Consider the following 13,513-nt stretch of genomic DNA (forward strand, 5'->3'; position numbering starts at 1 on the left):
CACACCTGTCAGGTGGATAGATTATCTTGGCAAAGGAAAAATGCTCACTAACAGGGATGTAAACAAATTTGTGCACAATATTTTAGAGAAATACGCTTTATTTTGCAAATGAAACATTTCTGTGATTATTTGTTTCAGCTCATGAAACATGAGACCAACACTACATGTGTTTATATTTTTGTTCAGTAGATGTTTTTTTTGCTTACTGCATAGTTTGAAATCTGACCATATTTAGTGATATTTATTTACTCTCATTCTCTTCTTCACTTGTGTTCCTAATCCTAACAAAGTGAGAGAGAGAGAGAGAGGGGGGGGGGGTAGAGGAGATAGAGAGCATATTTGTAAGTTTGAACTATTTTTCCTAACCCTTTCACTAGTAAATGGATACATATGCTTCCCAAAAAATCATCCATCAACAAAACAGCTGAACAGCTGGATGTGATTGTGTCTCACAAAGTCTTGTCCCTAAGCTACGTCCTCTGGTGCTGAAGGCCCATATTGGAGCGCTTCACCGGGCTAAATCATTCACGACTCCAAATACCTCAAATCTCAATGTGTTTTGAAATATTGGCATATTTTTCCAGCACAGTTATTATCCTTATTAGTTGAGGTCTATTTTTGATTCGTTTTGATTGGTTATTTTATCTGTTTTTACGTTAGACAGTGCTCAGACAGCAGCTGTAGAAATGTTTGGTTGTTCGTACATGCTTGTTGTAAGTTAAAGCTGTGTAGTTTTCTTTTTTAACCTATTGACACACTAAATAAGCAGTTTTGGCTGCCGCCCTGGCATCGGTGCAATGTAGAAATGTCAAGCATGATTTGGAATCATCTCCGAAATACATCTTTCTGGCATGGAGGAAGGAAACATTAAACAAAACCTGATGGCTGGAAGACAGCCGGGAAATGTATCATCCCTCAGGCAAGGAACCGGTCCAAACACAGCCTGCCTGGCCTCTCTTCTGCCCACTGTCTTCTCCTTCTCTTCTCTACCGCTGTCTCTCTCAAGCTAAGCTAACGTATGGAATTGTTTTAATATGATCATACCATGGATCATTTAGCTGTTTGATTTTGAATTTTTGGGTCCCTTTAGGTATCCCCAAAATATTTTAAAAAACATTATTTGATAAAATATTGAATTTGGCCTTTAGTCCTTAAGGTCACAGTTATGAAAACTTAGGACACTAAAAGAGGCCTTTTTACTGGTTCTGAAAAACACCAAAAGAAAGATGCCCAGGGTCCCTGCTCATCTGCGTGAACGTGCCTTAGGCATGCAGCAAGGAGGCATGAGGACTGCGGATGTAAATGTCCTTATTGTGAGACGCCTGAGACAGCGCTACAGGGAGATGGGACAGACAGCTGATCGTCCTCGCAGTGGCATCCGAACATCACACCTGCGGGACAGGTACAGGATGGCAACAACTGCCCGAGTTACACAAGGAGCGCACAATCCCTCCATCAGTGCTCAGACTGTCCGCAATAGGCTGAGAGAGGCTGGACTGAGGGTTTGTAAGCCTGTTGTAAGGCAGGCCCTCACCAGACATCACCGGCAACAACGTCGCCTATGGGCACGAACCCACCATCGCTGGACCGGACAGGACTGGCAAACGGTGCTCTTCACTGACGAGTTGCGGTTTTGTCTCACCCGGGGTGATGGTCGGATTTGCGTTTATCGTCGAAGGAATGAGCGTTACACCGAGGCCTGTACTCTGGAGCGGGATCGATTTGGAGGTGGAGGGTAAGGGGATGGTCTGAGGCGGTGTGTCACAGCATCATCGGACTGAGCTTGTTGTCATTGCAGGCAATCTCAACGCTGTGCGTTACAGGGAAGACATCCTCCTCCCTCATGTGGTACCCTTCCTGCAGGCTCATCCTGTCATGATCCGCCAGCATGACAATGCCACCAGCCATACTGCCCGTTCTGTGCGTGATTTCCTGCAAGACAGGAATGTAGGTGTTCTAAGATGGCCAGCGAAGAGCCCGGATCTCAATCCCATTGAGCATGTCTGCTACCTGTTGGATCGGAGGGTGAGGGCTAGGGCCATTGAGAATGCTCTTGTAGAGTTGTGGCAGGTTTAGAACTTCGCGCTTGTATTGACTAGTAGTATTCACCAGTATGTGAACGCTCTCCCTGTATAGTTGTATCATTTTGGGCAGGTTGATCTTGTCTCCCCAAAGCAGCCAGACACTTCTTCTCCCTGTCATCACCCTGTTATTATTGGCTGAGTGATTTACTCTGTCTCTGTCTCTACTATATTTATATTCAATATGCTTTATTGCCATGAAGGACAAGGTCAATGTTGCCTAAGCAAAGTGATACACAAAACTTGAAGACAACAGTGACAACCATAAGAATAGTAGATATAATAATAATAATAATAGTGGAAAAATACATATAACAATTAAATATACAATACAGAAATGTAATAATGGGTCAACGTTCAGACTAATTCAACAAAAACAGAACAGCCTCAATTCATCTGGGCATGGACTCTACAAGGTGTTCAACAGGGATGCTGGCCCATGTTGACTCCAATGCTTCCCACAGGTGTGTCAAGTTAGCTGGGTGTTCTTTGGGTGGTGGACCATTCTAGATACACAAGGGATACTGTTGAGCGTGAAAAACCCAGCAGTGTTGCAGTTCTTGACACACTCAAAATAGTGCGCCTGGCGCCTACCCCGTTCAAAGGCACTTAAATATTGTGTCTTGCCCATTCATCCTCTGAATGGCACTCATACACAAGCCGTGTCTGAATTATCTAAATGCTTAATCCTTCTTTAACCAGTTTCCTCCCCTTCATCTACACTGGTTGAAGTGACACCAATAATGGATCATAGCTGTCACCTGGATTCACCTGGTCAGTCATGGAAAACTCTGTCATTTGTCTATTACTTATAATACATGGAGAAAATAGTACATTTTATGTTTCCTCCCTTAGCTTGTAGCAAGCTATGACATACCGTGCTGCCAAGTCTGTAACATCAGACCTTTCCCCAAAAATATACAAAGTGTTTCTTTGTTTGATTGTTCTGTGAATGTAGAACTTTTCATTTTGAATTTGGTAAGTCTTTTGAATTTGGGGAGTGTCTTAATTAATAGATATTTGCGGCAGGAGATTAGAAAATGTTCTCCACTTTTTAATCTCTCCTGACACAAAGGGATGACAGTCTGTCCTGTCTGGCTAACAATGTTTTTTTTGACGGCGTCCTGTTTCAATTGCTATGAGGCTATGAGCTCTAATTCTGTATTTGGTTAATGTTTTTCTTTGTTTGAGATCAACATGGATCAACAAAACTGATTGGATTTGCAAAAACTCATCAACGTAAAGGAATTGTATCTTTTAACCTAAATCCAATATCATGGTGAATTGTTTTGGTTGATTTCACATTGACTTCACGTTAGTCGTGAAGTGGCACGACAAAGCCTATTCCCCTTCAGGAGCCTGAAAACATTTGGCATGGGTCCTCAGATCCTCAAAAGGTTCTACAGCTGCATCATTGAGAGCATCCTGACTGTTTGCATCACTGCCTGGTATGGCAATTGCCCGGCCTCCGGCCACAAGGCACTACAGAGGGTAGTGCGTATGGCCCAGTACATCACCGGGGCCAAGCTTCCTGCCATCCAGGACCTCTATACCAGGCGGTGTCAGAGGAAGGCCCTACAAATTGTCAAAGACTCCAGCCAGCCACCCTAGTCATAGACTGTTCTCTCTGCTACCGCCCAGCAAGCGGTGCCGGAGCGCCAAGTCTAGGTCCAAAAGGCTTCTTAACAGCTTCTACCCCCAAGACATAAGACTCCTGAACAGCTAATCAAATGGCTACCCAGACTATTTGCATTGTCGTCGTTGTCGTCGTCCCCACTCCCTCTTTTACGCTGCTGCTACTCTCTGTTTATTAGTCACTTTAACTCTACCTACATGTACATATTACCTAAATGACCTCGACTAACCTGTGCCCCTGCACATTGACTCCGGTAGCTCCTGTATTTAGCCTCACTACAGTTTACTGCCTCTCTTTAATTATTATTATTATTTTTATTTTTTTACTTCACTTATTTTTCTTAACTGCATTGTTGGTTATGGGTTGTAAAAGTAAGCATTTCACTGTAAGATTAACACCTATTGTATTTGGCACGTGTGACAAATAACATTTGACAACTCAACCAAATGTAAGTAGACGTTGTAAATGGACGTCTGTGCCCAGTGGGATATCAAATTGGAGAAAATGTAACGTATTATAAACCTTTACAAGATGTTATAAAGGTTCATACAGGCTTATAACAAGTAATAAAGCATTAACCTGTCAGCTGTAAATGAAGTGTTACTCTTCAGCTGAGGGCTATTCGTAAGGCCATTCTCTCTCTCTCTCTCTCTCTCTCTCTGTCTCCGTCTCTCTCTGTGATCCCACAATCCTCTTTCCATATGCTCACCCATCAGTGTTCCTCGAGAGGTATCCTCCCATGTGGCTATATTTTGAAAGGTGCATCCATTGTGGTCCACATGCACCGGGCTCCTATTCGAACAATCTTTTTGGAATCACATATTTTGTCATGAAGCGCTGTATTAATGTGTTACTGTTGTGGTTATGCAAGCGATGCTGTGTCCAGACAACCGTTGTGGCTTGGTCTCTAGATCTTTCTTTTCCAGGAGTGGGGCTTTAAGCCAGACCCTCCCTCTATAGCATTGCAGAACTAGCTTCCAATGAAGTTTAGATACTCTGAAGAACCCAGTTCAGAGGAAGAATGACCATACTTTAGATTTACTTAGAGAAAGTTCAGTTGCCAAACATTTATTTTGACTATGTTCCACATTGTACAAAAATAAGTGAAGACAACAAAACTATGAAATTACACATGGAATCATGTAGTAACCAAAAAAGTGTTAATTTTTTACAATTATTTTTTATATTTGAGATTCTTCAAAGTAGCCACTCTTTACCTGGAATGCTTTTCCAACAGTCTTAACATCTTGCGACTAGCAATCCCGGGTCCGGGAGCGTAATGATAGCCTCAAACGAATTAGCATAACGCAAGCGGACATAAATACCCCTAGAAACTTTTCCTATTCATGAAAATCGCAAATGAAATGTATTCAAACACAAGCTTAGCCTTTTGTTAATCACACTGTCATCTCAGATTTTCAAAACATGCGTTACAGCCAACGCTAGACAAGCATTTGTGTAAGTTTATCATGGCATAATGCTATGCTAGGCTCTGCTGGCAGCAGGCAACATTTTCACGAAAATAAGAAAAGCAACCAAATTAAATCATTTATCTTTGAAGAACTTCAGATGTTTTCACTCAGGAGACTCCCAGTTAGATAGCAAATGTTCCTTTTTTCCAAAAATATTATTTTTGTAGGCGAAATAGCTCCCGTTTGTTCATCATGCTTGGCTGAGAAATCGACCGGAAAATGCTACCACTACAACGGCAAACTTTTTTTTCAAAATTAGCTCCATAATATCGACAGAAACACGGCAAACGTTGTTTAGGATCCATCCTCAAGGTGTTTTTAACATATATATTCGATAATATATCCGTCGAGGCAATTGGTTTCTCATAAGAAGCAATTGGAAAAATGGCTACCTCAGTATTTTACGCAAGATTTTCTGCGGGAGACACCATGTGACCACTTGCTAAATATGCTCCCTTACGGCTATTCTTCAATGGAAATGCGTAAAAAGACGTCACAATGCTGTAGACACCTTGGGGAATACGTGGAAAACGTAAGCTCATTCGTAGCTCATTCACAGCCATGTAAGGAGTCATTGGCATGAGGCGGTTTTAAAAAATGCGGCACTTCCTGGTTGGATTTTTATCTGGGTTTCGCCTGTAACATCAGTTCTGTGGCACTCACAGACAATATCTTTGCAGAGTGTTTTCTTTCCAAAGCTGTCAATTATATGCATAGTCAAGCATCTTTTCGTGACAAAATATCTTGTTTAAAACGGGAACGTTTTTCATCCAAAAATTTAAATAGCGCCCCCTAACACCAAGAGGGGAAGTTCCCACATATGCTGAGCACTTGTTGGCTGCTTTTCCTTCATCCTGCAGTCAAACTCCTCCCAAACCATCTTTGGTTGAATTTGGTTGAAATCGGGTGATTGTGGAGGCCAGGTCATCTGATACAGTACTCCATCACCCTTCTTGGTCAAATAGCCCTTACACAGCCTGGAGGTGTGTTTTGGGTAATTTTCCTGTTGAAAAACAAATGATAGTCCCACTAAGCGCAAACCAGATGAGATGGCGTATCGGTGCAGAATGCTGTGGTAGCCATGCTGGTTAAGTGTGCCTTGAATTCTAAATAAATCACAGACAGTGTCACCAGAAAAGCACCATTACACCTCCTCCATGCTTCATGGTGGGAACCACACATGCGGAAATCATCCGTTCACCTACTCTGTGTCTCACAAAGACACAATGGTTGGAACCAAAAATCTCAAATTTGGACTCATCAGACCAAATAGCTTCAATTTCATCTCTCGACCCCTCGCTCTGGTCCTCTCTCCCTGACCTCAGGTCACCTGACACGGCAGAACAGTGTCAGTTCAGCAGCTTCAGTTCCTTCAATATTAAACATTTTCCCTAGCCAACCAACTTGACTCAACCTGTTTTCTTTAAGAAAGCTGATATTCTTCTTTTCTTTCTTCTTAGAAGCTTTCATTGAGGAGGCTCTTGCTGCTAACAGGCAGAGATGGAATGGAAGTGATGCATCAAACCGCCATTCCACAGATGGTCCTCATCATGTTGTGTTTTTCATTATCTCAGGTGTGGCTCCCACCTCCCCAGGCCAGTTCATTAGCAGTAAAAAAAAATGATCGCATGCAGACCCACATGGTCACACACACAGAGACACACACATGCACGTACGCACAGACACACACAGATGTAAGCATACATGCTCACGCACACACACACACACCACAAAGGGGGACTTCATCTGAGTAGGGGCTGGAGGATGCGGCTTGATATCCCCTGCCTCTTTGAACCAACAAGGGTCGTTTGACGACCCTCTGTTCTCAAAACAACAGAGCCGATTACCTCGGGCTATGACCGGTTCAAGCTTGCGAGGTCCAACGTAATCACACGACGGAAAACAAGACCGCCGTGCCGGCATACTGTGTTCTGCATTGCACGCCATAGGGAACGATTACATCCTTCTGCGAGCCTGAAAACCACCAGTTAAATCATAAGCTTTGAAAACAGGCACCCACTACTGTAAGCCTAGAGCGGTACAAGGTGAAGTGGAAACTGTCGTCCCTGAGCTGTGATAGAACGTTGAGGGTATTAGTCTCCAGAGGAGAATCAGTCTGTGATGCAGACATCAGCCTTTAGAGGTTTCCCTTCCACAGTGAAGGGGATAGAGGCGCTGGTACACTGGGGACGATAGATAGAAACTCAAAGCTATAGACTGCTCTGAGGGAACTAGGAATTATTAACAGAGTAAAGTCTAGGGGGAATCTGTGTCACTCTGAACTTCTCCATCCGTGGTATTGAGATGCAAAATGACTGTGGGTAGAAAGGGAAATGTGAGATCTGACTGCAGACCAGAAATGAAATGAAATTGTAACTCTGTAGTTTGGATGTAGGCCTGTTCAACTGTTTTTGAACCTGTTCAAATGTAGGACATACTGTACTAACACACACACACACACACAGATGGTTCCCTGTTTTTTAGTGTAACACAGGGGGCAACAATTTAATTTAGACGTTGAGCTCTCTTCATACTTGATGTATGATATAATTTCCCAACATAACTATAAATAATGATTTATCGCCATGATAATGATGGATAGGCATTATCACTATTGTCCCCTGTGTGTGGCTGGGTATTAGAACGACTGACAGCTGTGGGTGGGATGGCTCCCCTCACAGATGATTCATAGATCCCCTGGTGAAGGGAGACTACTGACATGTAACTGGCTCCCATACCTGGCAGCTAGTTGGGTGGACGCTGCCTTAACCTCAGCTGGGGCTGAGAATGGCCCCCAGCCTCAGCCCGGGCTTCAGCCTCTGCCTCAACCCCCAGGCCTAGCTCCAGCTTCAGCCCTACCCTATCCTCCCAGCCACATCCTCGACCCTATACCTCATCCCCAGCCTCAGGTGGCGTATCCGCCCATCCCGTCTTGAGCCGAGGAGAGCACAGCTGGAGCCATACAGGCTGTTGTTACCGCTGAGTGGTCCCGGCCGACAGCCATGTGAAGTAAGCAGGGCTCTGGGCCAGTAGGAGAAGACAAAAAGGAAAGCGGCAGTAGTACAGACTAAATGGCCCATATCCCCTCTACAGGCTCTGGTCGAAAGTAGTGCACTATATAGGGAATAGGGTGCCATTTGGGATGTATACTGACTCAGAGCTATGGAATGACTGACCTACAAACCTGTCTGTCTTCTCTCCACAAAGAAATACCCACCACAAATCATTTTCATCTGTTTATTAGTTATTATAGTACTGGTAATTATAATCTGCATATGAATCGAGACACAACATTAGGTGCATTAGGTCATGGGTGCAAGAAAAGCATACTGTAACAGCTTGAATGAAAAGCTGCAATAATCTTTGGTTGTATAGTGTTGGAGAATGGATGGTGTTTGTTATTGCTGAGCTGTGTGGTTGGTGGGTCAGATCATGGCAGCAGATGTCTCCCCTGAGGGAGAGCATAGCATGTGTTTAGTGGTTGAAAGTCTGGGTCTGGGTCTGGCTCAGACCTGGGTTCAAGTAGTATTTGTTTTTTGTCAAATGCTTTGAGCATTTGATCGAGCCTGTCTGGGGAGTCAGACGAGGTTTACACGTTTGGAACTACCCCGTTGGTTCAATTGCGCCACGCCAGCTCAATCAAGTGTAGCTTAAACATGGAAAGAAAACGCATACTATTTGAACCCAGGTCTTCAAGCTCATAGAGCAGCCGTAGAGCCCTGCCTGTTGTGTGGAAACTTGGCCATTGTCTGACAAAAGAAGGGGGGGAACGAGAAACGTGTTGAAGGGTTTTTAGAGACACGGTGTGTGCAGGAAATCTAATTAGTCACTGAATACCATGAATGCATTAGATTAAATAAGGAATAGTGCTAATTAAAATGTGATACAAATAGTTTCCCATCCAGTAAGTTTTATTAAACAAATATACTCAAACTTAGGTCTACATTGTGTTACATAAAAATATAAAAAAGCAAGAGCATTTCACTATTGTAGATTTCTTCTTTATTTAGTTAATTATATTTACTCGCCAACCTGGTTAGAAGTAGTTTTAACTATAGTCATGTGGAATGGTTGTTGTTGAACATACTGAGGTGCATGCCAGGTCTGAGACTAAGTAGCATGTCAAATGGAAATCCTCTCAGTCAATTTAATGCAGCCAGGTAACACAAAGCAGCTCCCTGTTCTGAATGACACCTGTCAAAACCCCCATTACACCTGGACGTCGTTGGGTGGTCGGTAATGGTTTACACTTTCCACATGAGGTCACAACCCCCAAACAGGAAAGAAGTGAGAAATTGAATCAGTTCTGGGATGTTTCTGGACCTTTCTGGATGAGGCAGAACACATGTTGAGCAGGTGGACGTGGGGGTGAAAGTCTTCCTGAAACGTGAGGAGGTCAGCAAGAGTTTTCCACTGATCTCTTGTGGTTCTGTTGTCTCCATGAGTCAAAGGCTGTTTCTACGACATGGCAGGTTTATGGAGAGTTTACCTTGGCCTCTGTAGCAACTTATGCTTCTTCACAAAAAATCACATCGCTCTTGCGTACTCAGACCTGCAGACGGGCTCTGGCCTATATAAAGGTTTGTGTCTGAAGAACGGTGCCCTTTCGTTAAAGTCAACTTAACTCATGGAAGGACCTGTCCCGGTCAGACCTGGGTTCAAATAGTATTTGAAGTCTTTCAAACACTTTCGGCATTTACGTTAGCAACCTCTCTATTGTTTTCGTTGCAACAGGCAAAGCTCAATCAAGCACACCTCTACAGTGTTGAACCAAGGTCTTGTCTGGACCCTATTTCCCTGAAGATCTACTTCAAAACTTGAATGATAGCACAGGCCATAGATCCTTTTCTGGCCCTGTCAACATCATGCCATTGGAACAACGAAAAGGTATGAGACTGCAGACTGCAGGATTTCAGGTCTCTTTCCAAGTATTCACCTCCCAGCCCTCTCCCCTGGTGTTCGTGTAATGTCCGAGCTCAATCCAAACACTCAGTAGCCTCCAAGAGAATTATTCTGCTCTAACAAGACACAATCTCACCCTATTACCTACAGTATAGTGCGCTACATTTGGACAGCGCCTACGAAAGACTTCTAGTTCTAACAGGCTTTTCCCATGCGTTGACAGTGTCAAAACATCCCCCTATTCCTAAGGCCTAGGCTCTGGCCTAAAGATCTGCACTGCTCTGGCCAAAATAAGTGCACAATATAGGGAATAGGGTGCCATTTTAGACACGCAGCCAGTGAGACACAAAGCTTTATTTCTGAGTAATTCTGAATACTGTAACTAGGACACATACGAGAGCCATATATCCCGGGGAAAAAGACACTCCCCCTTGGTTTATGTTCTGGATTGTTCGTCATGGTGCCTTGTTGGGTACAGTACGCCCACTCATTCACTGTACCTCTGTGTATCCATCCACACTGCTGCCATGGTCGAGGAACTAGAATAGTCTGGCATCCATCGGATCCTAACTCTCTCTGTGAGTCTATTCAACACACAAACACAGTCATGGTGTATGACGGGTCTAGCTCAGTCGACCTCTACGCCCCTATGGGTATCTACCAGGGTTTTTTTTATGGCCATCGTATGGATGGATTTAAAAAAAAATGTTTTTACCTATTGCTTGCTCAGTGATACGTGGACAAAGATGAAGACTAAATACCAGGGTAGACTGATTTTGAATTCAGTCAAATCAGGAAGTGAACAATTCCAAACCAACACAAAAGAACATACATGAGAACCCCTTCATGTGCCCTGACACACTACTGTATTGTCATGTCAAATATGGCATGGACAATAACTTATCTGTTGCCAATCTGCCTCGATTTGTAAGCTTGATTTATTCATTATAATGCTATAATGCTAATCCTCCCACTGTGCTTAATGATAGTATATAAAGGCCTTTACGTTTGCTACTGGGTTTTCTTCTTCGACAAAGCTATAGATTTCCCCTCTCCTTAATAACATCTCAGTTATTCTATAATTGTCCGTCATTAAAGCTTTCCTAAGAGGTTCATGGATTCTCTCTCAGGGTAGATGTTGATGTTGTTTACTCAGCTAACTGAATGCCTGTTGTGGTCGATGCTTTAGCGAGAGAGCACAAGAGCGCGCGTGCGTGTGTGCGAGAGAGAGACTAAGGAACAAGTCCTGTTTCAAAGATTAAACACTGTAAACACAATTAACCCACTTGGGGTTTCTTAAATAAACACAATTATTTTAATTAAACAAGCAAAATACCTTTCTGCAGGATATTTCTTTGTGTATCATAAATACAGTGTGTTTTCCCCGCCTTCTGCATAGCACAGGATTTTAAAATGAAAATGCCAAATACAAGTTATGAGTTTTAATTATGCTGTATCTGCTTCTACACTAGAAAGCCAAACATAATATTATTGGCATGTTAAGAGATAACACTTTGTATTAACTTGCATAAGGCAAAGCAATGCAAGTGTATAGCCATAATTCACAATGATATATTTCCACTCTTGGCAAAGGGATTGGACCAGTAATTATTCTATGAGGGGAAGGTATAATTTTGGTGGCAGGCCCAATCGCCATCAATGAAGTATTTCCAATATTAATTTCATGATACATTTCTTATCTTCTTTTACAGATCTCCAGAGCGGAACTCCCCCAGAACATTAACCCTCATCAAATGGAATCTGCTATATGTGTGTGTACGCTCTTTAGAGGATATCTTGCACAAGCTATCTGACTTTTGGGCCAGCTTGTCAAGAGGACGCAATGTGTGTGGTACTTGACCGAGTTGACTCTGTACTTGAGGCCCCCCTTCTTGGCACTTTGACATTGGCCGCACCTACATGTGGCTTTGGTGCAGCCGTGTGCTATTGGCTGTTGAAGTGACATGATGATGGATGCCAGGACAGGGTCACGGTCTGACACATAATCTCAGGCGGTTGGTCGAACACACAGGCTTCTCAGATCTCTGACCCCCTGGGAGACTTTGAACTCTTCGCTCCTCAAGGTTGACATGATCACACACAGCAGGTCAATAGGGTCCGCAGCCTCCCTCAGCCACAAGGCTTCCCACTGGTGGGTTAAAGGATCATTGTGAGGTCAGTCCCCAGGGATCAGGTTTTGTAAGCTTGATGTATTCATTATAATGCTATAATGCTAATCCTCCCACTGTGCTTAATGATATAAAGGCCTTTACGTTTGCTACTGGGTTTTCTTCTTTGACAAAGCTATAGATTTCCCCTCTCCTTAATAACATCTTAGTTATTCTATAATTGTCCGTCATTAAAGCTTTCCTAAGGGGTTCATGGATTCTCTCTCAGGGTAGATGTTGATGTTGTTTACTCAGCTAACTGAATGCCTGTTGTGGTCGATGCTTTAGCAAGAGAGCGAGACCGCACGAGCGCACGCGTGCGATAGAGAGACTAAGGAACAAGTCCTGTTTCAAAGATTAAACACTGTAAACACAATTAACCCACTTGGGGTTTCTTAAATAAACACATTATTTTAATTAAACAAGCAAAATACCTTTCTGCATGAGATTTCTTTGTGTATCATAAATACAGTGTGTTTTCCCCACCTTCTGCATAGCACAGGATTTTAAAATGAAAATGCCAAATACAAGTTATGAGTTTTAATTATGCTGTATCTGCTTCTACACTAGAAAGCTAAAAATAATATTAATGGCATGTTAAGAGATAACACTTTGTATTAACTTGCATAAGGCAAAGCAATGCAAGTGTATAGCCATAATTCACAATGATATCTTTCCACTCTTGGCAAAGGGATTGGACCAGTAATTATTCTATGAGGGGAAGGTATAATTTCAATAAACACACAGGCTTCTCAGCTCTCTGACTCCCTGGGAAACGTTTAACTCTTCGCTCCTCAAGGTTGGCATGATCACACACAGTAGGTCAATAGGGTCCGCTGTCTCCCTCAGCCACAAGGCTTCCCACTGGTGGGTTAAAGGATTATTGTGAGGTCAGTCCCCAGGGATCAGGTTTTCTGAACTTTTATATAGATCTCACCCTACAAGCACACACACACACACACACACACACTTGATCTGATTTACATGTTCTACAAGGCTGTCTTGTCCTATTAACACCAAATCAACTAAGGGGATATGGGGATAGATTGGCCAGTGTGACATACTGTTTGTGGTTCCTGGAATGCTTGCAAATGACACATGTGCTTGCTGATACAGTACTGTGATGGAGGGTGAGATGTTAAATGACAAGGCTGTAAAACCAACATAAACTTTACCTTGGTCTGTCTGCTCCCTTCACTTAGTAGGTTACCTCACATGATGGTCTACAGTAGAGAAGTACAACAGAGAAAAGAT

Source organism: Oncorhynchus clarkii, chromosome 7, assembly GCF_045791955.1.
Source record: "Oncorhynchus clarkii lewisi isolate Uvic-CL-2024 chromosome 7, UVic_Ocla_1.0, whole genome shotgun sequence".
Lineage (NCBI taxonomy): Eukaryota > Metazoa > Chordata > Actinopteri > Salmoniformes > Salmonidae > Oncorhynchus > Oncorhynchus clarkii.